The sequence below is a fragment of the Numida meleagris genome, chromosome 4 (genome assembly GCF_002078875.1).
Source record: "Numida meleagris isolate 19003 breed g44 Domestic line chromosome 4, NumMel1.0, whole genome shotgun sequence".
Taxonomy (NCBI): Eukaryota; Metazoa; Chordata; class Aves; order Galliformes; family Numididae; genus Numida; species Numida meleagris.
The window spans coordinates 67160724-67187517 of record NC_034412.1 but is presented as its reverse complement, the minus strand read 5'-3'; the positions used below and the strand labels follow the sequence as shown (position 1 = coordinate 67187517).

Sequence of the window (26794 nt, the reverse complement as noted above, 5' to 3'; positions counted from 1 at the left end):
AGTTTCATAGAAAATGTGAAAGAAGGAAAGATTATTTTGAAATTAGAAAGGGTAGCACAGCTTGTATATAAACATGAGCCCAGTGCAAGAACAGAAGAAGTCCAAAACACAACGTAAGATGCTAGATAATAAATTACAGTTCAGCTTGTTTCTAATCTGCACCTAGAATTTTATGTACAGCACAAAACTGAGACCCATTCTTCATTTTGTGTTCAGTGACCTGAAAACTATTCTTGACCTGCTGAATTCATATCAGAAAAAATTCTTAACAAACTGAGCAGTGTTCAAAAAGCTATTGGACTGCATTACTCATATTATGTTTTCTTAACACTATTCCACTGAATACTAAAAGATTGTATCTTAATGCATATATGTAATAGTATTTAAAAGCAGCTCATGTGCCAAATAGGTGTTGATTTTCTTGATCTTATTGTTTATGTGTACAATCTTAGCATTATGTTAATTACTAAATATTTTATCAGATTACTAAAATTACTACTAAATATTTAAATAAATTACTATTTACTAAATAAGTGTCAACGGTTTATGGGCGTTCGGCCTGGTTCTGTGACGAATGGGATGGGGGACCCACAGACCCACGCCCCGGGAAAGGGAAAAGGGAAAAAAGGGTAGGGAGATGGGCCTGAGAGCAAAGAACAGCGGCAACAATCTGAGGAGAAACAAACTATTTTACTAAATAAGATATCGGAATGCAAAACAATACACTATAATACAATATAATTACAATTTAAGCTGATAAATCCAATACAGAGAGAGAGAATGTCCCAAAATCAAGGTAGGCCTTATTCTAATACCGACGATAAGACGGCTGAGGAGCGAGGTGCTGCCAGGACAGGAGATGGGCGGAAAGAGAACAAGGTCTTGTGATCTGCGAGTTTTTATCTTTCCCTCTGACCGGAAACAGTAACAGAGGAGCAAAGTGCCCTGGGGAATGTAGTAGTCCTTCTCTTCTGAGAACCAGGTATATACACTACATGATGTTATGATGTGGAATACCAATAACCGAAAATAACTAATGATCACCAATCATGTTAAAACAGTAATTGCATTACATGTAAATAATAAAAATTCTAAGGTTGCAAATTAAAACTTTAAGCAGCTATAAAAAAAGGGAGATGGGGCTTACTTTGTAATAAACTGTATTATGGAAATACACAATATTTTTAAACACAGGAACAACATCCACTGTGGTGCACTTAAATAGAAGGAAAAAAAAAAAGAGTCCATACCAAAAAGCTAAGAGTGTCACTGATATTTCAAGTTGTTATCTGGACATGCTGATGACTATGAATTTGTATTAAAATACAAAAGACATGGCTCAATCAAGGGCACATATTCTTATTAACTGCCATGCATCAGGGAAAAGAAATTAAAAGTTACACTGTACCCAGCTGTTCTGTGGATTATATTAGGTTCAGAAAGGTCTTCTGACATTCATAGAATGGTCGGGAACTATGCTGATTCCGGTGCACAGGGGAATGCAGCACGTGGTTGGTTCAGTTAATAATTTGTCTGAAGAGCAGAGTCCCAGGAAGTATTACAACCTCTGACAGAGATACAAGAGCTCAGTATCTTTGGAAACTCTGATATACATATGAAAAGACTGAAAAGAGCAATGGTTGCTAAGCTTCAAATTACTTCCAGGGAGAAACTAGCCGTTAGTGCAAAATATTTGTATTTAAATTTACGGATCCATGTCAGGAATTTATCACCTACTAAGATGAGGTCTGATGAGGGGAAGGAGAGAGTCAAAGGAAAAAGGGAAGGCAGGAGAAAGATTATTTGGTGTGAGAGAATTAAGGCTGGAATTTGTACATTCAGAATGGGAAGACTTTATTAACTTCCATGTCATCACCTTCAGGCTGCCCTGGAAACTTGCCTGTCAGTGTCGACAAAAGGCTGAAGACCTATTCATGCAGAACAGCTATAGTAGGTGTTGCCTTCAGATTCAGACCCCAGCCATTTCCTGAAAGTTCCCACTCCCAAGGTAGAGAGAGTTGAATGAATGAGATGTCCACTCCTGAACTGCCACAGACAACAACCCAATGTTTTAACATGACCTGATATCTGACCGATTTCATCTCAGCTGTAAAAAGTATAAAGATCAAGCTGAAGTCAGAGATCTCTGATAACCATCAGCTCTCAGATTCCAACCACTGGCAAAGCTGCCTGTACCACCTCCAGCAGGTCAGCCCTTGAGGTACATTCCTTCCATCATTTGAACACAAATTTGAGTGTCCAGCATCTCAGCTTTAAAGCAGAGGTTTTTCTAAAACCTCTTTTGCAGATCCTGTAGAGGTTCCCATCTAGCCCAGGGCAGAAATAGATGCAGACAAAATACATCCAAAATTCCATTGCTGAACATAAGCTACACAGGCATTGGCTTGGAGCCTGCGCTATGGCTAAAGATGAAATACTTGCTGGAGTACTCTTTCTCAGAGTACACATTGACACAATTTTCCTCACCACAAAAAACACAGGATGAAAGATAATTGGTGTGAGATAGGCCTTCATCATCAGATTGAGATGTGGCCAAGGCAGAACTCGGGTTCTAATATCCACAGTTCAAGTACATCTGTAAGCAACCTGGTTGCTCATTCAGTGAAACATTGAAGTATAAAGCAATTTTAAAAGTGAAAGAAGAATAATAAAAAGTTAATTCAGACTCCAGACTGGGAGAATAATTTTTCATTCTCGGCACATCTCCAGAGCTTCCACTAGATTTGGATTAAGGGTATAAAATAAAGTATATTTAATTTTTTATTCTTTACCTGTTAATAATTATCGAAAAACACATGCTGAAAATATTCAGTATTTTTCACTTTTTAGAAATAAAATATTTTAAAATATAACAAAGTTTATTTTAATTGCAATAAATGTTGGTATTTCTTATCTTAGCACAGCTTTGCAAAGATAAGAAATTTCAATCTTTTTTCATTAATGAGTTTTATTGGTCATGCTAGCAAACATTACTTAACCACGAAATTGATTTTCTACGGTGGAATTAGTTTGTAGTCAAACATTCCTCTAGTATTTAATTTTCTGCCCTTATTGATAGTCAGCTATGGAGTTTTTAAAAATACACAAATATTGCACATTTTTTAAGCAGGACAGTTACAATAGTTACTGACACTTTCACAGTTTTTTTTTAGGTAGCGCAAAAATGAAGACTTTTGGTCTGTTTTTATAGAGCAGACTCATTATTCTTTATGATGAAAAATTTTCAGATTTTTTGTCATAGCATGCTGAATAAAATACTGTGCATAAGAAATTGTTAAATGTATATAGAAGGGAGTAAGGTCTCAGACTCATTTTTCTGGACACATCAGTATGCAGTCTGATCACCAGTATGCTAAGCACATTATGTTTGAAAAAATAAGTTATATTCATGACAAATATAGTATTGAGTAAATGTGGTAGCAAAGAAAGAGGGCAAAGCATCAGTAGGGTGTTACAGTTACCGTTGACTGGTAGGTAAGGAAACTGTGCTAGCATCTTGGGACCCCGCAGCTCCATTACTGACAAACCTCCAGAGGAAAAATTGAGCATAATTTCTTCCTACTACCTTATCTGATACAGTTAGGCTCCTATTTGCCTTTATAAAGCTTTGTCATATTCACGGCTTACAAACATCCTGGTATTGTCTAACATAATCAAATCCTTTACTTATACTTCCAAATCTTAGTGCCAAAGCTACAGCAAAAAATATTGTTGCTTATTCCTAAATATATGAATTTGTATCATAAAATGCTTTTCTCCATTTTGTTATAGATTTTGAGGGAAGTGGTGGTCTTTTTATATTTGGACTTCAAGTAAAATGAAATATGCTAAAAAGTGAATAAGAAAGTACCCTTCACCATCTCTGGCTAAAAATGGGATAAGTAAACAATAAACATTTAAAAAATACAGTGTTTTATCTTCTGAAGCCTTAGTTGTTGCCCAGCTGACTAACAGAACTGTCCCAGAAATGGCTTCATAAATACATACTCACAGATCTCCATGTTATGGAAAAAGTATTAAAATATTGTAACAGATTAGACACAGTTATTGTACTTACAAACTTATAAAGGTTATCAACATGCATACAAGAGGCCACATCTGAAGCTGATGTTAAAAAATGCTGGTTTTGAACAGATTTGAACCATCTATTCAAAGCGAAATCTAATTTATATTCCATTAAGTCACTGTGTGAATCATTTGTGATAAGGAAGAAGCTACAGAAATGCATGTTTGATGTTAAATCTCAGTGACCATCTCTGCAATGCACAAGAAATGCAGAAGACGACAGGCTGTTTGTCTGAAATTCCCTCTGCTGAGCCTATTTTTCAATTCTAAACACAGACAACAGCTAGACTCTGGAGAGAGACTTGATCCCTGGGGCCTAAGGATGCACTTCCCATCACCTCTGTGCCCAGACAGGCATGTGTGCATGTACAGAGATGAGGAAAATAATCCTTTTCAAAACCACAACTTAAAATTAAGTGGAACTCATTTTGCCATTGAAAAACTAAGAGTGAGGTAAAGGAGAGTGATATTATTCACTTGGGATTTTAATCACTTTTTTCTTTTTTATGATCAAAGAAAGAAATTAGCTATTATTGATTATAGTATTGATTATGCTGTTGAGGGAATTGTTCCAAAACTGGCATGTATTTTATCAAACACAAGAGTAATATTCTCTCTTTTTCTTTTTAATATGGGGTGAATTGTTGCAAAGTCGTAAGTTTAATATGACTCATAAGCAGAATTATTAATGCTGGTAAATTGGATAAGACACCTTAGGATATGGAATAGTAATTACTTTTTCAAGAACTCCCCACTCAACTCAACATGCACTAATAATATGGACTATACATTTATTTATGAAGTCTGTGCTTTAATGGGTAGGTGCTTGAGACTTCGATTGCAGGTACTGTACGAATATTCCATTTTCCTTCCCATCTAGAAGTGTGTGTTTTTTACTACGAGTACTTCAAAGATTTGTAAATAAATAATAAGAAGAAATAACATTTACAGACGAGTGTGGATGTTTCTCCTCTGTAAGCAGATAAAATATGAGATCTGACATTTCTCAATGGAAGCAGTGGATTATTTGGCAGCTGGTTGCCAAGGACAAAAAATGATGGCAATCTGGGGTAGGTCACAGATTCACTGGACGTAACCAATGCTGTTTTAAAATCCTTTGCATTCTCCATTGCATTCTCTCTTACTTTATATCTCCTTAATATTTTAAATTGTATTGTATAGTCTTTCTAGTTTTGTCTATATACTCGTCAAAGTCTGGGCCTCCTTTGACTATCTGTAAAACGTCGTTGAAGGTTTAGCAAGATGTACGTTCTGTCTTTCAGTTTTTGCTGATAAAAAAGACATCTCAGAACTGCACGATTTCCTGATTTTAATCTTCTCTTTTCCTATTCCCACTGGCACACCCCCATGTGATTTTTGTAATTGTAAATTAAACTGTAGGTAAACAAAAAACATAAATTGTTGAGCAAAATCATCATTTTTTTTACTGGCATTTTTTTCTGCCTTTTCTCTCCTCTGCGTTGGACAGAGCTCTTATACAGAGAGATGGCACCTAACCTCTCCATCTATTTCACATAATCATTCTGCCCAAATTTTACACAAGGTGGAACTGAGACAGAAAAATAAAAGATCTGCCTTGTTTCGCCAGTTGATTCAGCAGAAGATTCAGGAACTGGAATTCACAAGATCTGAGTTCCAACACAGACACCAGAGATGTAACTGTGCTGGGTATGCAGAGTGTTCTATCCTCCCAAAAAGTTGCATTTTGAATTTGAAGTATTAGACTTGTGTTTTAGAAATCAACCGGGACTCAGTTTTTGGGCTATATTAATAAGAAAGGAAAGTGAAATGATATACAAAAATCTTGATGTGGCAATGTTCATATGCTAACCTACAGTTCAAGAAAAAAATGTTAATTGGGCCCTCAAGGAAGCTCTTATGCCCTCAAAGGAGCAGAAATATCCTCATATAAATATCAGAAGATAAATAGCAAGTGGAATTTTACAGAAAATACAAATGCAAAGCTGAAATACAGCCAAACAAAAAAAAGGTCAACAGGACAGCTGCTAGTAGAAGGGCAAAGTATGGTCTCTTGTTAAAAACATCAAACAATTAGCAAAACTAGCTAACAAGTTAAATAAATAAAAATGAAGGCACTGATGCTAAGTCTATCACTCAAAAATGTCTTAAAATCCTTAGCTAAGTGAATTTTTATGAGCATTTAAGGAACAGCAAATGGGAAAATATGTGTAACAAAATATACTCGGTCTAAATCTAGTATATAAAACATATAAAACTATAATGTACACACTATATATGAAAATAATAAAGTAGTCTTAAAAGGGCAAAGAAACTTTCAATGTTTTAAGATGCGCACGTGAAACTGAAATCTTAATGTGAAGGCAAATTTTTAATCAGGGATGACTGAGAATAACTACTGAGATAAAAAGTAAAGCAACAAGAGAAAAGTTTGTGATTGAGCTAAGTTTGATGGAAAGTGCTGGATCCTGTCAAGAGCGTAATGCTCCAGTAGAGCAATAACTTCCTGCTAAGGCAGAAAAAAAGTAATTACTAATGGTTTACTTTAAAAAAAATTAATGTTAAGAAAAAATCAAGCGGAAGTTTTTCCCTGGAATATCTTTTTAAATGCTGCTTTGATTGAAAGCAATATTATTATTTTTTTCCCATTTTTGATTTTATTATCTCTCTCCTCAGCTTTTTCCCTGGTATCAATTTGCACTAGACATGCTTCTTGCAACAAAAGAGAACACGAAGGGAGAACAGAGAAAATGGAAGGAAGGAAAGAAGGAAGGAAAGAAGGAAGGAAAGAAGGAAGGAAAGAAGGAAAGAGGGACACAGTCTGATTTTTTAAATATATGCTTCATTTGTAACAAAACAGAGAAAATCAACATTCATTAAAACAAAACAAAAGATAAAAGAAATATTTGAAAACTTTTCATTATACTATTTGCTAATCTTTCAGTTCTTGACCTAATATTTGGTAACAAAACCAAATCTTCTGTAACAAGTAGTGACCTTTTGGGTAAGAATAAAGGAGTACCGGGAATACATCCTGATATCTACTATGTTTTGACACAGTCAACAGTTTCTTAAATATCTTAGAAAGTACAGTTAAAACAAAGCACCATGTAGCCCTGTGAGGAATTTCTAGCATGTCTGTTTAATCCCATGCTATTTCAACTGAGAAAAGCCAGACATGCTAGAAATTCTGCACAGAGCTATTCACAACAGTGATGATGTAGTAGCTGACTATTGTCAAATCTCAAGCCTCATAGAGTAAAGCCTCCAAAGACTTTCCTCTGTGGAGTCCATTCTTGGATAAGTCTGGAATTCATAGGTGGCAACAAAAATACTTTCTGGCAGAGAGTCCTGAAACATGCAAAATGTACTAGACATACTTTTACAGGTTGCAGTATTTATTTGCTTTCTTAACAGTCACAGAAATAGAGTGATATAAAAAAGAAAATAAATTAGCTCATGGAATTGTGAAGTTCAATATTTTTTCCTCACACCTTAATAATGCCTTGAGTGTCACAGTGATTATTCCTTCTTTTATGTCCATAAGCAGGGTCTTCATATTTAGCAGCTCCAAAGGAATTCCATCTGGGAGACAGAAGTGGAGAGTGTACATCACTGCTGAGTATTAACATATTTTACTCTTAGCTTTGCAGGATTTTTTTTCAGGACACTGCAAATGTCTGGGCCTCAGATAGCTCTGCAGAGAGGGACTAGCTAACAGATATAATTATGGAATCCTTTCTTTTACTGTTGTATTTGGGCCATTTTTTCTTTCAAAACTTAAATCAGAAGCTCATAGAAATCGAAATGAGTTCATTTATGTTTCAAAAGACTCATATGCTTTGCAGTTGTTGATAATTTGTAGGGGTAAATTTTTTCCAGATAACTAAGTCCCATTGGAAGGGTTCAGTCAATCCAAATTCTTCAAGGAAATCTTTTTTTAACTGAAAAAAAATCTTAGATTTCTAGCTGCCCCTGCTTGGATTCCAGTTGCCAAGAACTAGACAAACATGCATTGTTTCATCATTGTGACACGTGGATTGCACTGTGAAAGAAGCCTTGTGCACACGTTGCAATGAGTAAAACATCTCAGCCAAATCCTCTGAGACTTTGCACTAGATGTGTGATGGTCTTCTTATTGGAATGAAAGCAGTGCGTTACTGTCAATGTTGCTCCTATCAAACATTAGGAGTTTCTGCAGCACCAGGCTGAAGACAGAAAGACATGTGGATGTGGACTGAAGGGACATGGTTTAGAGATAGGACTTGATAGGTCAGGTTGATGGCTGGACTTGGTGATCTTAATGGTATTCTCCAACCCAGGTGATTCCATGGTTCTATGCTCCCTCTGTACATGTGCTTCTATTGTGTGGATGGAAATGTCCTACCCCATTTACAGGATGCTAAGGGATGGCAAAGATATAAAAAAAAGGGAAAAGAAGGAGTCAAATGGAAATGTCAAACAAAAGCTGGAGGAGTAAAGACAGAAGTAGACTATTGTATGTAACAAACCCTTGTGTAAAAGATACTGAAGAAACTAGCTCTGAACCAGGACACCCAAGATTACTCATTCCTCTTTATAAAAATCGAAAAATGTAGCTCAGGGCTAAAGCATGTCAGAATGGAAGCATAATTAAAAAAATAAACTAAACTAAAAAGACATGCATCTCATACAAAGAGAAAATCAACACTGCATGCAGCTCTACTGATTCTCCTGCACCAGCAAACAAGGAAGTCAAAATGACTTAGAATTTCAAAGACAAACCCTAAGAGAAAAAAAATTACAACTTCCAGAGATCTTCAAGTGATCCTAGGCAGATGGTGCTAGCCTCTGAGATAAATTCTCTGGATTTCCTGGTCACAAGGGAGCAGAAGGCAGACCTAAGTCTCATATAGGAGGCAGAGCAGACAAATCCTCTCTCCAGGAAGACTCTGGGCATAGTGCACGTGGTTCTGCTCAGCAACAGTACCCTATGTGCCATTGTGAGGAATAGGGCTCAATCTCCCTTAACAAGTTTATCATTTTGAGTTACAAATTTGGGCAGCACTATATTACTAATCTATACAAAGACTGGTTCAGCCTGAGTGCAAACTACAATTATCACATGAGAAGTTAGTAAGCAACTTAATGTCCTTCAGAACACAGAGAACAAGCACTTGCAATGAACACCTCTCAAGCAGATGTATAGTAAATCACTTTTCAAAAATGTATGACTGAACTCTGCTGATGATACTTTCTCCATCCCTCCACCTTTCCCACATTGAACTATGCACATGAAATAAGAACAATATGACTGAGACATAAGAAATAACAAATGGGATGAAGACTGGGGACAGGGAAAACATATTACAGTTTCTTATAATATGAGATCTGGAGGGTAATCAGAAACACTACAATAATGTAGTGTTTCTCCATACAGCAATAAGTGAATTATGGGCCTCATTGCCATAGGATGCTGTGAAAGCTAAAAGAACTAAGAAAGGAAAAAAATAAAAAATGAAACACTGACAAGGATGGTAGAAATCCATCACAAACACTTGTGTGTACAACATCTTCATCAAAACCCACAAGCTGTCATGATCAAGAGGAATTATCTGTGTATACTAGTCCTACTGTTATAATCTTGTCCAGAATGTTCATTGCACACACGCACACACAGACTGGAGATGAGCTACATAGCAAGGCAGATGTGCAGTTTCACCTAGCACAGTAGTGCTGTTCATATGCTGTTGCTTCCTTCCCTCTCTCATTTGCCAGCAACACTCTGTAGCAGCACCAGCCAGCTCTACCTTCTTAAGGGGGCACATGTGGGAGTGAGCCATCATTATAGCACACCACCGTGTTCCAGTACAGCATTTACAAGCCCTGTTGATTAATGCCTGTCTCTGAATACTCCTGCAGCCAGTACACAGTCCTGCTTATCTCCATTTACAGCAAGTACATGGTGAAAATATGCATACGTCTAGTCTATCAGGATATATTCACCACTGTTTCTGAAAGGACAGGATGTTTACTAACCAGTCAATTCAGCTAAAGAAAAGAGGCCCATAAGTGGGTTTCATCAACAACAACAGAAAATTGAAATCTGCATTTCCCAAGAAGCTCAGAATGCAACCCTGTAGCTCTCATCAGTCTGATAGGCAGCAAAAGACCAGCTTCAGCAGCAAGTATTATCACAGCCATACAGGCCTGCACAGAGAAGTCCAAGTCTAAAAGACATCTTTGTAGCCGTCTTCAGTGCTTGAAGGAATAGAGTTGTTCCTTCTCTGGCTGTTTGCGCTCTCCGTAGAAGTCAATCCTTTTAAAAACTAAGCAACAAGAAATTATAACTTCAACTATAAGGATGAAAAGAAAGGGGTACATAACACTTCATGTACTTGTTTCCAGGTCCAGCAGGCATTAAATAAATATTTTTAAATCGCTCTTTTCTCCTTACATCACGTAGTAATTTTCTGCAAACACATGCATATACACACATGACCTAAATGGTGTTCTTGGTTGTCTAAATGTAGAAGTGAATTACTGGTAATAAAATGTACTTCAGATTCAATTATGGAAACTATTACTATATATATATGTATGTGTATCATGTATATAAATATCTATCCTAAAACAGACTGCAGTGAAAAAGTTTTGCTTGATACAGACCTACGGACTGGCAAATACTGGTGTCATGCTGTTCTCAAGCGAGCCGGTGTGAGAAGTATTTCTAAGGATCAAATACATTCCTTGCAGTCCAAACGACTACAGGGTTTAAGGTAAAAGAAACAAGTAATCCGTCCTCATTGTGGTTACCTACCTCCACCTAGTGACAAGAAATGGTATAAAAATAGAGTTCGACGGTAATTCATGATTCAATTGTTTGTGTGAACAAAACTTAGAAAACTCAGAACTCTGTTCTTAGGATTTTTCAAACGGTGAAGGAGAACAAGGAAACATACTCCCTCCCACACAAACTAAACAGACTCTCTCCACCTCTCTCTGAGAAATGGGAGTGTTGCTAATTTCGTACGGGGAGTATTGCCTTCTCACCGTTAACTTCTTTTCTCCATGTGTGAGGGAAATCCTGTAAGCTCAGCTGAGGATTTTGGAGACCTTAGTTTTGGGCAACGTGCTGACAGCTGTGGCAGAGCTCTTCCCTCACTCTCTCCCCATGTCCTGTGTCTGTAAAGCAGGCTCATTTGTACTTTGTCAGGCCAATTCAGTGCTCTGCTTGCAGAAACATTTATGCTGGGCTCTGTTCCCCTTGGGACTTTGCAGAGCTGTTATCCAAGCTGTAGACCTTTCTTTATTTTTTATGGGATGAATGGGAAGTGCTCAGCGATGGTTATACTTGCTTGGTTCTCCACCAGCTGTGACTGAGGTTCCGTCTGCTGGTACTTTATCCCTCCTCTTCTTTTGAACCTGGTCTTATTGCACGTTCTGGGGCTGCTTGGCTCTGATCATTGAGGCTGATGATTTTGTTTCTCTGAAGTGCTGTGGTTTAACTTAACAGGTAGTTTAGCCCCATGCAGTTGTTGGCTCACTCCCTCGCTCCCAGCATCACAGGTCCACCCCTCACTGGCACATCTGTAGGTAAAACTGCATGTTCTTGGCTCTGCATAGCACTGCTCAGCAACTGGAAACGCTGGTGTGTTGTCATCATTGTTGTTCTCCTAAAACCAAAACATAGCATCTTCTCAGGCACGCTGAAGAACAACATTTCTGTCCCAGCTGTACCCAAGACTCACGTTATACATATCTAAGCTCCAAGGCTAGTTATACCGTCTGGGTTATAAAACTACTTCCAGCTACAGTAAAAAAAAAAAATATAGGAGAATGAAGAGCAGTGGTTTTATTTTCCTGTTTGAGTTAATCCACAAGTGTTCCACTGCAATTTTATTTTATGGCATTTAGACACAGCTACAGCCTTCAGACAAGCAAAGCAGAACTAAGTGTAAGTGTGAGAAAATGAAGAACCACACCAGCGCTAGATTTAATTTGATCCAACGTCAAATATGCTTGTAATACCCTGATGAGCATCAGAGTCTAGGAAACAGAGCTAATCAGTGTAATTATCAGACTCCATTGTGCCTTTTCCCGCGTCCAGATTCAAAGATTCTACGGTAAAGGTAACGCAGGTTATTATGTAGGAGTTAACTCTGTTATTGCCCAGGGAATTCTGTTCTAGCCCTAATTCAAAAAATAGAAGCAACCAACCAAAAAGAAAACAAGCACAAAAACCATGAAGCTGATAATGTTGTGTCTGGATAGTGCAAAGATGCTGATACCCACTACCGCTCCTGTGTGTTTGGCAACTTTTTTCACTAACAAATACTGCCAGAAGGCACCCTAAATGTGCTGAGTGAAACAGTTAGTGCTATTACTTTGATCTGTTGTCACTGTTGAAACAGGCCCTAACGACTGCAGTTTCCCCCGTGAATACCCGTGGATTGCTTTCCCTCCAGAGCCACTTGGGAAAGATACACTTAGTCCCTTCAGAAATGGAAGATGTTTGGTTTAGCACTCTCCCCTGTCAAGTATAGGCCTGACTGTCTCATTTTCATTAGCGTGTTGGGCCTTTGCCCTGGGGAAGAAAAGACTGGTGGCATGCTGACTTTCCAGTTCAGCAGCGCTTGCCACCAGCCCATACGGCTGAAATGCAGCTGAGGAGTGCGACTGTTTCTGGATGTGAAAGGGCTGCTCCAGAGATCTGAAAACCATCCACTCATCACATTTCTCTAAATTTCCGGGTATTACAGTGTGCCCTTATGTTCACGCGAAGTACAGCACTGATCAGTTCTCACACAGTTTTGGATTGTAGTCCTGCAAATAAACAGACCAAAACAACAGCAAAGTTTTTTTTTCACATACGTAAGAGTCCTGTACAAGCAGAAACATAGGAGTAACACAGCTCATGAGCATGCGGATCTGCACATGGCTTTTTATCTCCTGTGCAATTCTGGTTGTCCTTGCCCTGGGTGAGAAAGAAAGGTCAATTGCCAAGTTTGTAGAACTGCAAAATGACTGCTGGAGACCCTGGGGAGATTCTGCAGAGAAGGACAAGAGGGGCTGAGCAAGTAGGACAACAAAAGAGAATCCCCTTCCATCTCAAGGCAAACACTCCAGGAGAGACTCATGGCGACCCATCCCTGCAGCAGGCTCTCACGGGAGGAAGTTTAAAGATGTTGACTGGGGAATTACTGGCAGATTTTTATTCCGCAGAAATGCAGAATAAAATGGAAGGGAGGAAGAATTTGATTGCAGTATGGAAACTTAAATATGTATTTTTTAAACCAGACAATTATTCATTTGCAGGAGTGATGTTGCTTCCAATTCCTTTAATGAAAATATACTTATTACATCTAGTCTCTTTGGAGTTTTTATGAACAGAAGAAAGGTATCCGGCTTGGCCGTGAGTGTTTCCAAGTGAATCCAGCTTGTGATAGGAGCTTTGGGTTATCTACACATCTAATTACATACTGGCAATAACAAGTACACTCCCAGAGCAGAATTATGGCAGAAATGATCGTATGGGAAACCAGCAAATTCCAGGGAAAACCATGAATCCACAGGATACCTCTGAATGAGTAACTGTGTATTTGATCTGGATTGTCTAGAATTTTCATACATCTTTCAGCATAATTAAGATTAATAATTAAGATTATGCTGAAAGATGTATGAAAATTCTAGACAATCCAGAATTTTCTTGGCAAAATATGCTCAGGCTGAAAAGCCTTTCTTTTGACAAAGGTATGATATAAAACAGCATCCATAAATGGGCTCTGGAACCGCCTGCTCCAAGAGCATGATTTGAGACAGCCACACTTTCAGCTCACGAATTATCCATGTCCCCTTTTTTAGAGATCTGTCTTTGCATATCTGGGAAACATGCAGATACAGACAACTCTAGGGTGGAAAAATGACAGACCAACAGAAAAAGGCTGTTGTCAGCTTTGTGTGAAAGAACTTACTCCAAATTTTGAAGATCCGAACCACTGCACCTGGCAGAAGACTGAATGAGTGAGCAGTGCTTCCCTGGTTAGTACCACATACTGCAAAAGCCACAGGTATGCTGGGGGCTTCCTGGTGAATACACAACACATCAACAACTGCACAGAAACAAACAAGCATGTAACTGTGTAAGTTTACTCTACAGATCAATCTATGAACTGATTTGCGAACAGATGGCAAGGAAGCTGTTTACAGTGGTGTAGCAAAGTGATTACTATAATCAGTACCAGGAATTCAGTAGAAGAATACCTTAGATGGTTTATTTACTAATTCAAATAAGATCAATGCCGCTATAAATTTGTGCCACGCAGCAATCTTTAAGCTCTGCTTCAGACATGACATTGTAGAACTCATGCCAAAAGCAAGGAGGTGTTTTGGATCCAGTTCCTTGACTTTTGTTTCTTTACCTGTTCAGTAAGCAGAGTATGATTTCAGAATGAGTTAGCAGTTCCTACATTCTCTCTTAAAAAATGTAATTGCCAATAGGACATAGTTTTAAAAGCTATATGCAGATTGATACCACTGAAACAAATTTCTACAAATTTCCATTTGGTTTTTATACATTCTACTTCCAAATCTTTTGGCTTTTATATTTATTTTTTATATTTTATACTTTATTGTTTTATATATTTTTCAATAAATAAATTTTAAATTTTACCTATGATTGATTTTATCTATAGCAGTTTAACTCCAGGTAGTGACCCCCCCAAAATATTTTGCATTATGACAAAAGAGAATCGTGAGTTGCTGATCAGTGGGAGAACGGATATCTGACTATAGATAAGCTATTACATAAATTATGGGATTAATAAGTAATGAAATTGTATCCTTGTGGGATTTGTCTATTCTCCATTCTATAGTGTATCTCTTGAAAATATTTTGATTTCAAACTACATTAATGCTGTGCTTGGCTCTTGTTTTTCAAAAGTCACCGCAGCTGATGCGATGGTTTTTATGATATAGAGCGCACCATCAGGAGCATTTAAATACTGGTAAGAGACGCTACCACACTTTTCCCAAATCCTGATGTAGAATTGCATAATTTTCTTTTCAAGGTATTCTGATCAGATTCCTGAGTTCACTTCAGATGAAAAAAGAATAGCAAACCAAATACCATAAATATCTGCTTTTCCACAGGGAGTCTAAAGGTTGCATTAGGGGTTGTAAGAGAGACAATGTAGAAGAGAAAGAAAATAGTTTGTGGTTTAAAATGAACCAGGAGCAGTCATAGAGAAATACATGGCACAAAAAGCAATATGTCAAAAGGGGGACAGAAGAAGAAATGCCAGCAGAAGCAGTCTTACACTAAATGTCCCTTTCACACAGAGAGAAAAAGCAAAGGCTGGACTTGACAAGGCTGAAAATAAATTTGACAACCTCAGACATGAAATATAAAATGACCTCAGCTACACTGCTTTGAGTAAGCAGTGGTAAAGAAATGGCCAGAAGAAAAAAATTCTAGGTTCTTTCAAGTATAAAATTTTCCTAGGACCGTAGAAACTGTGCTGTTTATAGTGAAAGAGCTCTGAACAGGTCTAACATCCCTATAGAATCTCCTTACACCTGGACTTGCAGCAATTTCACTGGGCAGGCTTCTTAAATATCACCACGAGCTGTGTTTTCTTTTAAAACCACAGAAATGCTCAAGTGTTTTTTCTCTGCATGTACCCCTGCTACACTGGTAACAAACCCATTGCAAAGCCACTTTGGATGCTGGAGACCTTTGGAGACAAAGGGCTTTGTGTTTCTCAGGTTGTCAGCAAATAGATTACAGTCAAGGTAGCTGGGGGCACCACTGCTACTAGCACATTATCTGGAGGTTACTGGACTTCAAATAGATTTGAAATCACGACTTCTGTTTTACTCCCACATAACAAGAACTCTTAAGTGCTTTTTGTGCTGGAGAAATTTTTGGCTCACCATTTTAATTTAATCATTAGAAATCTGCAAAAATGAAAGAGCCATTGATACCATTAGGTTTGTTCAATTTTCCAGCATAGTAGTGAGACCTCACATTTAATCATTCATTATACTCTGACTATTCAGAGTCTGTGGAAGCTGTGCCACTGCAATTAAGTTTTTTCCTCAAGTGATTTGCATTACTAAAAATGCGTAAAAGAAAAAAATCAATTAATATTCCATTTTGCATGTGGAACTTGTTCTTTGGGGAGAAAAGGAAGACAAAAGATGTTGCATACTGTGCAAGTATTTCAAACTTAGTGAAAATTTAGCAGCATTTCAGAAGTAATTCTGTTTTTTCTTTGATAAAAACCCATGAGAATTTGCTTTGGGTCCCTACGAAAAAGAAACCTGAAGTACTTTTCAGCACTCGACAATAACTGATGTTTGAGAAATCACATAGATTGCTTTCTGTGGCAACTTTTCCTTATTTGTATGTATCAAATGTACCATCAGTTTAAGGTTTTGGCCATGGTGGCAGAGTTCCTTTGTTTTATTTATTCAGTTCTGAATGAAAACTAGTTTCAATGTGTTTCCCATTAAGAAAGCTGTCTGTGGTGATTTAAATAAAGTTTAAATTGTATTTTACTTTATAAGTATGCAATTATAGATTGATCACAATCGAAACGAGAGTGTCTAGCTCTTAGATTTTTGATTATGAATGCTGTAAAAACCATACCTTGCAGATGACCAGCATAAAATAATGCATTTGGGTGTCCTGGGCAATCATCTCCATGGCCCTAGCAGACGGTTTCTACTAAAAAAAAGCAGCAACAGCAAAACGCTCCATCAAGCCTCATTTTTCTTTTCTAGAGGATGAAGAGGAGAGAAAAAAATGTTAGATAGGAGGGGAGAAGGAGGAGAAATCAACAATTTCAGCTCTGTGTCTAGAGCATCAAATCATGAAAGATGATCTTTACTGATGTGACCATAACATCTTGAATTTGAGAGGAAAACTATCAGTGGTAAAAGTGAAAAAAACAGACTTATATATCTGGATGTTTGCACAGTTTCTATAAGACATAACACATTTTGCTGCTGTTAATAACAGATCTGTATTTTCCACTAAAAATAAAAACAGTGTTCTGCTGTTCTGGCAAACTCTCGAGCTTCTTATTGGGTTAAATAAATAAATAAACCCTTATTGCATTTCTTGGGTGGATAAGTTGCTATGATACTAAAAAGAAAACGAATATCTATTTTTCTTAGATCCAGGAGTTTTGTCCAAAACTTTTGTCCAAATTTACTATACATTTTATGTACTGATAATCATACTTGTAAATTAAATATTCTTGTAATTTTTTCAATGTTTCTTTCTATTTGTACCATTTGGGCTCCAAATCTGCTTTTACTTTAACTTCACAGATTAGAGTGTCAGTACTGCTCATTTTCAGTTTCTGCAGAGATCTCCGTTGCTGTTAACATATTGGAAATCGTGTCTGCTGTGAAGAGGGACTTGCTGACAGATCAAAAGGCAGAAGAAATTTGCAAGTAAGGATTATTTCAGCTGTAACAATCTCCTACCCTGCTGCCATTCTCACTCTCCTGTGTTTCTGCTAGAAAACTGCGAGCAAAATACACCCATCATTAGTAATTTCTCAAAATAAATAGCTGTGTCATAATGACATTTTAACATAAAAATCTAATGCTGCAACCAATGGAAGGGGAATGGCAGTACAATGAAACATCCAATCTGTCTGTAACATACATTTCAGATCTGGGGGCTAAATTCTTCGTGTCAAGTACTATATTGCTGTCTGATACACATTTTCATTCAAGAGGAAAAAATAGAATCTTTTGCTTGTATTCCATAAATGAAATTTTCTAAGCACAAAACGTGATTTGGCCACAATTTGTTTTAAGGCCTGCTGTCAGATTGGTTATATATTGGATCCTTCTTCCTTGAGAGAAATTATATTTCTTTCTAAAAGATAATGACTTGCTATAACTAGCTATTGTTATCTAATACAGCATGAACACATTCTTCAGGGCATGAGTCAACCAAATCACTTTGAATAGGAATAAATGTTTCCTATTGAGTTTCCATTTCCTTTTTCTAAAAAATTTGAATCCTGTTCTTTGTTTGAGATAGTGTAGCAAATGGAGACATTCTATGTGAAAAAATACTGTCTCCTGAACAAATAGGACTGATAAGATTGTCAAAATTCATATGCATGCCTTATAGTAATCTCTCTTCAGCTTATTTGATGCAGTGAATACCAAAGTGCAATTAACTTGCGTATTTGTTTGCTTTAAATACTGTATTTTTGACCATAATAAAATGGAGAACAGAATCACCTGATTAATCTTCTTTATACCATCCATACTGCTGTAACAATTCAGACTGAGAGTTGAAAATCACAATTGCATAGTTATTTTTATCTGCAACATTAATGAAACAAGTGAAAAACCGTGTCTGGCTGCCCATGTTAATTCTGTTTTCTGTGATATTTCTTCAAAGAGCTGCTACACCTCAACTCTTTCTTCCCTCTGGGCCACTTGTACCTAAATCAATCCTCTCTTTGATCTGTTTGAGAGGAGATATGGGACACTCCATGTAGTTAATTGTATATACATCTTCTGGATAAAATAGAAGAAAACATTAAATAACTGTATACATAAACATTAACAAACGCACAAGTTTTTATTTACATATACCTATATGTAGCATGCCTCAAAACATACGTTGCACGAAGATATGCAGAAACTTAGGAACTTTTCATAAGAATAAGAATTTTCTTATTCTTGAAAGTCAAACAGAATATTGAAAATTTTAGGTTACAACTACAGTTCTAGCCACAATATATGATCCTCCTCTGACAACATCTGAAAGGCAAAACATTATAAAAATGTGGAGACAAAATGGAAAATTGAGCTCTAATGACAAAACTGATTGCCTAAGAACATTTTTCAGTCACATGCAGAATGAATGCACCCACCTTCTCTGCCAGCTGCAGGAAAACACAGAGAAATTAGGAACCCTGCTAATCATGTGTGAGACAATGAACACATACACAGATCTTACATACAGGCATAAGCTGCTCTTCGTAATTTTCTACTGAGGAAACTGAGCTATTGAAAAGATCAGTTTGGTAGTGGATATTTCCAACTCAAAGTACAGGATTTGTCTTCAAAATTTGGTTGATACCATTGGCACTCCTGCTTGTCAGGGTCTTATTTACTTCATAAACCTCTGAAAGGATCAGAATATGACATTTACAACGAAGTTACTCCTCAATGAGTCATTCTGCCAGTGGCTTTTTATTTCAGCCTCTCTAGAATAACCAAGTCCTATGCTGCAGAAAGGGAAACCAGGAACGATCTGCTGCGTTTCCTGTTATGATGATGTTGAATTTCATTGAGCAGACGTCTCAGTCAGTGATTACAGTCCTTTTTTACAGGTCATTTATCCGGTGTAATATACTAAGATGTAATTTTTCTCATCTCTCTCAAGATAAATTATACTTTTTTTTCATTACAATGCTCTTGGTATTCAGTTGCCTTTACAGCCTTTAATGCAGTAACACAAGAAAAACAAACATTGAAGTGCTATCAAAGACTGAAGTGTCTCCATCCATTCAGGAAGTACAGTGAGCATATTCTTTTGTCATTCTTTGCCTTGCAAAACATCACCTCGCTTATTCAATCACCAGGATTAAAGGCTATTAAATAGTCACCTTAATTCTTTTTCTTTTCATTATCTGTATCTTGCGGCATAAAAATATTCTTCTGAACATGAAATATGATTCCTTCTTTGTTGCCATAGCCATGCAATTATTTATATATAATGTTCTTCAAGCTGTGCTCATTTCTAATTCCTCAGAAACTCATATAAACACCTGTAGAATTAATAACTGTTATTCATATAAGAAAGAGAGAGAGAGAAAGAGAGAAAGGGAGGAAGGGAGGAAGGGAGGGAGGAAGGGAGGAAAGGTGGAAGGAGGAAGGGAGGGAGGGAAGGAGGGAGGGAGAGAAGGAAAGTAAGAAAGGGAAAGACAATAAATCTCAGTTGATTACATCCAAAAAATGCTGGCTGTGAAGGTTTGAAGAAACATGATTTTCTCTTGGGATCTTTTACAAACTATCCTTTTACTTCCCAAATAACCATTAATACACACACACACCTCACAGACACATGCTTCTTTATCACTTTTCTCTTTTTTCTTTCTTTCACTCATCTCTTCTTAATCCTTTATCTATTTCTTCATCTTCTGTTCTTTCAGAATCACTTTCACTGATCAGATTCCACCCTAGCTTAAACTTTGGGTGGCCCCATTGTCTTTTAATCAGGATACAGAATATGAGCATTGCAATTCCACAAACCGTGCAGGGAACAGCCTGCACTGCAAGCTGACTTGCACTGAATAAAATTGAGCTGCTGGAGAGGAGGGGAAAGAGAAAAGCAAAAATAACCCCTTTCTTTCTTCCTGCATCTAATGATTCTTTCTCAGATTCTAGTCCAAAGATTATCATTAAATATCTCATTATATTCTTTGGTCTGGATGCAGCAAGCATTTAGATACCAGCTTAACCTTAAGCACACAGTTATTCATCAGAGTGCTAAATGGATTCCCTGCTGTCCTGCTCTTGCATAAACATTCTTAATCAGTTGAGGTGTATTACAAGTGTACTGCAGGTACTGGCTGAGATTCTATATACTTAATTTTCTGAGAACAGATGTTTCTTATCACAGTTTAATGGAAAATTACAAAATAAAACATATCATTTTATCTTACTGCCTATTAATTATTAAAGTTTAATTACAGTTGTTATAGGCTTTTTAACCATTCAAATCAACAGTTCGTATATTAAAAGCTGAATGTATTTTCAAGATTTAATCTCATGATAGTATAAGTTAGCACTAAGCCAAAGTATTTCCTGGCTTTTTTTTTAATTTTAAAGCGTTCATATATAAAAGTGACCTAGAGGGCTAAAATTCATTGTTATTCCGTTTATGTATTGTGCCTATGACTGAAAAAACAGCATAAGGGTTCTTCATGGAGAAGGTTTCATAGAAATCTTATATTGCAAAAAGAGAGAGTACCATAAAAATGTCTATCATTTTTACCTCTTCCTCAGGGACAGAAAAAGCCCTGCTAGAATGTGATGTATTTTGCCAGCTCTTGTCAGAGCTGGATTATATATTGAACATGCCCTGACAGCAAAATGTTGCTCTTGCTTTCCTCCATAATATGCAGCAAGTAGCAATATGGCCATCTAGAGAACAAGCCAAGAAGCTTCTTTTTCTGGAAGAGACAACTAAAGCCAGTTTACATCCTGGATAAAACCAGAAATTCAAAACCTCAAGCCCAAGGTTCCTCTTGATCCTTGCTTTGTGTCAAGTTATCTGCTATGCTCTGTCCATCATTGCTGAAAACCCTGTTTTCAGTAATCCTTGCCTGTCTACCCAGGTGGAAGCCAGAGTGCCACCATGTCTACTGACAGAAAGGGTGCCACATACCTAATTATATGTGAAACACATGATTTATTGTTACCTTATAGTAGCACAAAGATCTCCTTGAAGGCTAAAACTCTCTTCTTCCTACTATGAGGAAAACAGAGAAGTATCAAGGAATAGAAAGGAGCAGAAAGCTGCTGAATCCAGAGACTTGGACAGGTGGCGAAAAGGAACATTTAAGGCAATAAATAAGTGTTCAGAGACCTTTGTGATGTTTACAAAGGTCAATGCTATACCTCCTTTGAAATCTAGAAACTAGATTGAAATAGATTCGGTTAGTCCAGTCTATTTTAGAGGAACTAGGCTGAGTGGTTGAGAGACTTGGAACTTGTTTTTCCTAAAAATCTCCATGAGGATCCTGAGACCACGGTTTCTCAAAACTTCAAGAAGGTAGTGGGATTCACTGTCTTCCATTCTGGTACTTTACTGTGAGAAAAAAATGAAAGATGCAGATCCAAGAAAGGAGTCAACATTGTTTTTGCATTTATTCTTCTTCTCCCCAAGTTCTAGTGACAGTAAAACTATTATTTAACCACCCCTTGCTTTCTGATTCACAAAAATGGAGTAAGAGTTCATTACTTAAAGTTTAGTAGCTGTTAGAGAAAATTTTTCACTTGCTCAGTCCCAAAACAACCAGTTCAAGCAGCTACCACTTCACAAATGCACACATCCCTGGCATTGTAATTGACCATGTTTACCCCAAGCTATTTTCCTATAAAGTGTACAATTTATGGGAGTAATATTTAAGGTTTGAGGTTTTTTTTTTTTTTTTTCTCATTTTGATAATTCCAGAAGTGCTTCAGTTTAGTGTGTCAAGGAATTTAAAAATAAAAAATAAAAATTCTTCCCCTAAATTCCTCCTCTTTTTACATTCAGTACTGCTGTAAACTTCATTCATTAGGACTGGAAACTTGTAAGCAAGCCACTAGGGATAAATATAACACGAGCTCCAGGTATGGCGTTATTATCCATTCAAACTCTGTGATTAGAATATAAAAGTGCAGCAGTCCAGACCACAGGCAAGAGCCTCAATGAGTTTTTCTAACTCCTGCCTGCAACACCCTTATTTTTATCAAGTAGCATATGCTTGAGATGACAAAGTGAGGCAGCCCTACTCTAGTGCTGTTTAATGATGTGGGAGCAGTTCCAGGAAGTCCAAGTCTCTGTTCCTCCCTGTTCTCTGAACAGAACCCCAGGATCATACCCTTTTGTTTCCAACTTTCTTTTTTTGTGTTTGTTAAACATGAATTGCATAAAAATGAAACATACTTAATTGCGAAGGAGACTTGTTAAATTTTCACTAGATATTGACCTGAATATTTGTTTAGGTTTGGTTCATCTACCAAGGGATAGGATAGAATCATAGAATCATAGAATTAGCTAGGTTGGAAAAGACCTACAAGATCATCCAGTCCAACCGTCCACCTACCACCAATAACCCCACTAAACCATGTCTCTCAACGCTATATACAAATGTTTCTTGAACACCTCCAGGGACGGTGACTCAGCCACCTCCCTGGGCAGCCCATTCCAGTGCCTGACCACTCTTTCAGAAAAGTGGAATTTCCTAATGTCCAGCCTAAATTTCCCCTGGTGCAACTTGAGGCCATTCCCCCTCGTCCTGTCACTAGTTATAAGAGAGAAGAGGCTGACCCCCAGCTCACTACAACCTCTCTTCAGGTAGTTATAGAGAGCGACGAGGTCTCCCCTGAGCTTCCTCTTCTCCAGACTGAACAATCCCAGCTCCTTCAGCCGCTCCTCATAAGGCCTGTGCTCCAGACCCCTCACCAGCTTCGTCACCCTTCTCTGGACACACTCCAGGGCCTCAATGTCTTTCTTGCAGTGAGGGGCCCAAAACTGGACACAGTACTTGAGATGCAGCCTCACCAGGGCTGAGTACAGAGGGACAATCAACTCCCTTCTCCTACTGGGAACACTATTTCTGATACAAGCCAGAATGCCATTGGCCTTCTTGGGCACCCGGACACACTGTTCGCTCATGCTCAGCCGAGCGTCAGCCAGCATCCCCAGGTCCGTTTCCTCTACACAGTCTTCCAGCCACTCTGCCCCAAGCCTGTGCTATTGCCTAGGGTTGTTGTGGCCAAAGTGCAGGACCCAGCACTTGGTGTTGTTGAAGCTCATCCCATTGGCTTCAGCCCAGGGATCCAGCCTGTCTAGATCTCTCTGTAGGGCCTTCCCACCCCAGGCAGATCGACACTTCCTGCCAGCTTGGTGTCGTATGCAACTGGATAAAACCAGTTATTCACACAGTTTTACTCAAAGCGGTTCTGTTGTCACAATAATGCATGACTAACTTCCCAAAAATAGAAAACATGCATTTTTCCCTCAGTTCCAAGGACCTGACATAACCCTCACATTTCATGAGAAACACACACTTTGATTCCTGAGTGGTTTCCAGCATCTCTCAAGAAAGCAAAATACATCTGTTTTATATAATGACTAAGTACTATAAACAATGAAGAGTTTCAGCCCACTAGAGCAATTGAAGTAACAGACACTTACCAGGAGAGCAATCTTCAAACAGCAGTCACACCATCACTGACCTCTCAGATCTCAATTCTGCACTTACATGCACCCAGTCCCCTCCCCCATTACCACCTTTTTGTCTGCCTCTATCTTTTTGTTTCCATCTCAGCAGTATTCTCTGACACTGCTCACAACACAGTCCCAGTCACAACAACACAGTCCTGAGGGTGGCACGGAAATGGGACTGTACAGTCAAAGCAGGACCTCAAGCCAGAACCTCACAGCTGGACCTCCAAAAACATTTACTGACACTTCTTAAGACAAGTATAGGAGAAAAAAAATTCTAAGTAAATAGCACCAGCTGGAAGGAGAACTATGTCTTATGTCCATCGCAATTTCTCCCACTACTGCTAACCACCTCTCTCTCTCCCAATCCTAAATTCCTCATCAGCATCCCTTAAACTGTGTGTAAGTTTAACACAGATTGGTTATAACCAGGACAATTTGGTCCTATTTAACTGGGTATTTGGTGTCTCTGTTTTAGATTTGACAAAGAGCTATATCTGAAAGTCTGTCTGAAATGTTCAGGTACATCTGTCTTTCTAACAATGGTTGTGAGATGATCTTACAAATCTTGACTTTTGTACAATATTCAGTCCCTGTGTACAACGCATAAAGAGAAGATGGGAACAGAAACTAAAATTTCCTTTGTTTCTCACTCTAGAACAGAGAAACTTCTGGTCTCATCTCCCTCACACTGGATGCTTTGTATTGACAAGCTACAATGAACAAAAGAACATTTCTCCCATGTCATGCTTAGGATATTCCTCCCAGAAATAGGACACACTATCTTGAAAATTTCATCATTGCTCTCTTCAAATACCTGAAAGGTGATTGCAGTGAGAGTGGGGTTGGTCTCTTCTCACTGGTGACAGGACAAGGGGAAATGGCCTCAAGTTGCACCAGGGGAGGTTTAGGTTGGATATCAGGAAAAACTTACAGAAAGGGCTGTTAAGCACTGGAACAGGCTCCCCAGGGAGGTGGTTGAGTCACCATCCCTGAATGTATTTAAAAACCATTTGGATGTGGTGCTTGGGGACATGATTTAGCGGTGGGTGGTTAGAGCAGTATGGTTAGGTTGCAGTTGGACTTGATGATCTTGAAGGTCCTTTCCAACTTGAGCAATTCTGTTATTCTATGATTCTATGGTCACTAGCAATAAATGGATTCTGTTTCTTGGTTTCCAGAAGAGTGCTCTAATCACAACGTTGTTTCATAGAATCACAGAAACACTGAGGTTGAAAGGGACCTCTTCCCAGTGAAGAACTGTAAAAAGTTATTCCTGTTCTATTTCCAAGAAGCTATTTCCTGATAAGGGCAACCAAGAGGAACTGATTGAGGTGTTTAGATCAGTAATACTGAGCTGAAACACTCAGTTTCAGCCAAAGAAATAAAATAGTACTGAATTTGAGACTGTAGAACTAAGGCCTGAATTGTCAGGGTCATTTGTATAAATCTTAATTACAATCAAAATAAATCTGTTAAAAACACAGGATACATCCCACCACAACTGTAATCTACCGTTGTCCATTTTCACAGCCCAGTATTCAGAGTTACCAGGAAGACGTGTCAATATGATCATAAAAATTAATCAAACTGCAAATGAGGAAAAGAGTAGTTTATTTTAAAACTGAACTCATTGTTTCTGTGCTATTTCTGTGCTTTGAACTGAGAAATACAAAAATCTTTTGCCCTATTTTTAGCCTGCCCTAATCTGCCATTCTGCAGGATTATAAAAAAACACCATTTTAAGTGTTAGCTTTGAAAGTCATGCTTATCCAAGTGTAATTTTTCTACCCTAGGTTCTAATAATCAAGGACTTTCTATATCCCCAAGAATGTGTTCAGGAAATGTGGTGCTTTCAAGCTAAAATAGACTCCAGAAACATCAAAGAAATCAAGACAGACCGGGAAAAAAAAAAAAGCAGTTCTTATGTTTGACTCCTATTATTGTCAGTTAAGATTTGATTAAGATAGTTACTTTAAATGTGTAACTGTCTGTTTCTTCCACTAGCAAATAAGGAAACCTAGTAACCCAAGGAACAATATACAGTGAAGTGGAAATGCAGTCTGTCTTTCCCTATGTGTATATGTAGATAGTTGGAAGAACATGACTACTCCTTTCTAGGTAAATGTGTACTTCAGATATGATCTTCCACTTGGCAAATAAAATGTAAATACAAGAGTGGAAGGATAGCTTTCTATACTGTGTAGCTGGGGAAGATATAAATATACTAATTGCACAATCTACAATTTCCACTGATTCATAAGGGAAACAGATATATAAGTAGTGAAAATTCAATTATCTCAGTAAGAATTTTCATCTGGGCTCCTGTGCCTTGTGATAAGACTTTGCAAACAAGCAGGCTGCTCGACTCATAGCTGGTAGATATGAACCCTCTAAATTCATATAAAAATAAAACACTTAAATGGATAATCTGAAAACAAAAACCCATACTCACATAGGGCCTCTTTTTCAATTGTTCTTACTGCTGCTGTTCATCTACAGGTCTCATATGACAGAAGGGATAGCTGCTAACACACACATAAGACACAATACATTGCTTGTTCTGAAAAACCCTGCCTGAATTTTACGTATCTTTTGGTACTTGGAAGTATATTTAAACAAAATACATCCTTTGGAACCACTTTGATTTATATTCCTGACACCCTATAGTATTCATCTCTCTTATCACTGTGCTGACAATGGAAATGGGATGATAACTGAATGTTTAGCACATAATTCCACAAC

The 26794-nt window shown here is 37.8% G+C and overlaps 1 protein-coding gene across 8 annotated transcripts in view; it reads right to left on the bottom strand.

Moving 5' to 3' along the window:
• LOC110397297 (cytochrome P450 4V2-like) overlaps nucleotides 1-26794 on the bottom strand; it is a 92749-nt gene that overhangs the window by 14086 nt on the left and 51869 nt on the right. For 4 of the 8 annotated variants that reach the window (XM_021393392.1, XM_021393385.1, XM_021393391.1 and 1 more), the window contains 3 exons: nucleotides 16718-16847; nucleotides 14040-14151; nucleotides 7581-12891 (listed from right to left, as the gene is read on the bottom strand). The gene's annotated coding sequence lies outside the window, so the exon portion shown is untranslated. The remainder of the gene's footprint in view (nucleotides 1-7580; nucleotides 12892-14039; nucleotides 14152-16717; nucleotides 16848-26794) is intronic. The other 4 variants (XM_021393387.1, XM_021393388.1, XM_021393389.1 and 1 more) reach the window with 4 other exon arrangements.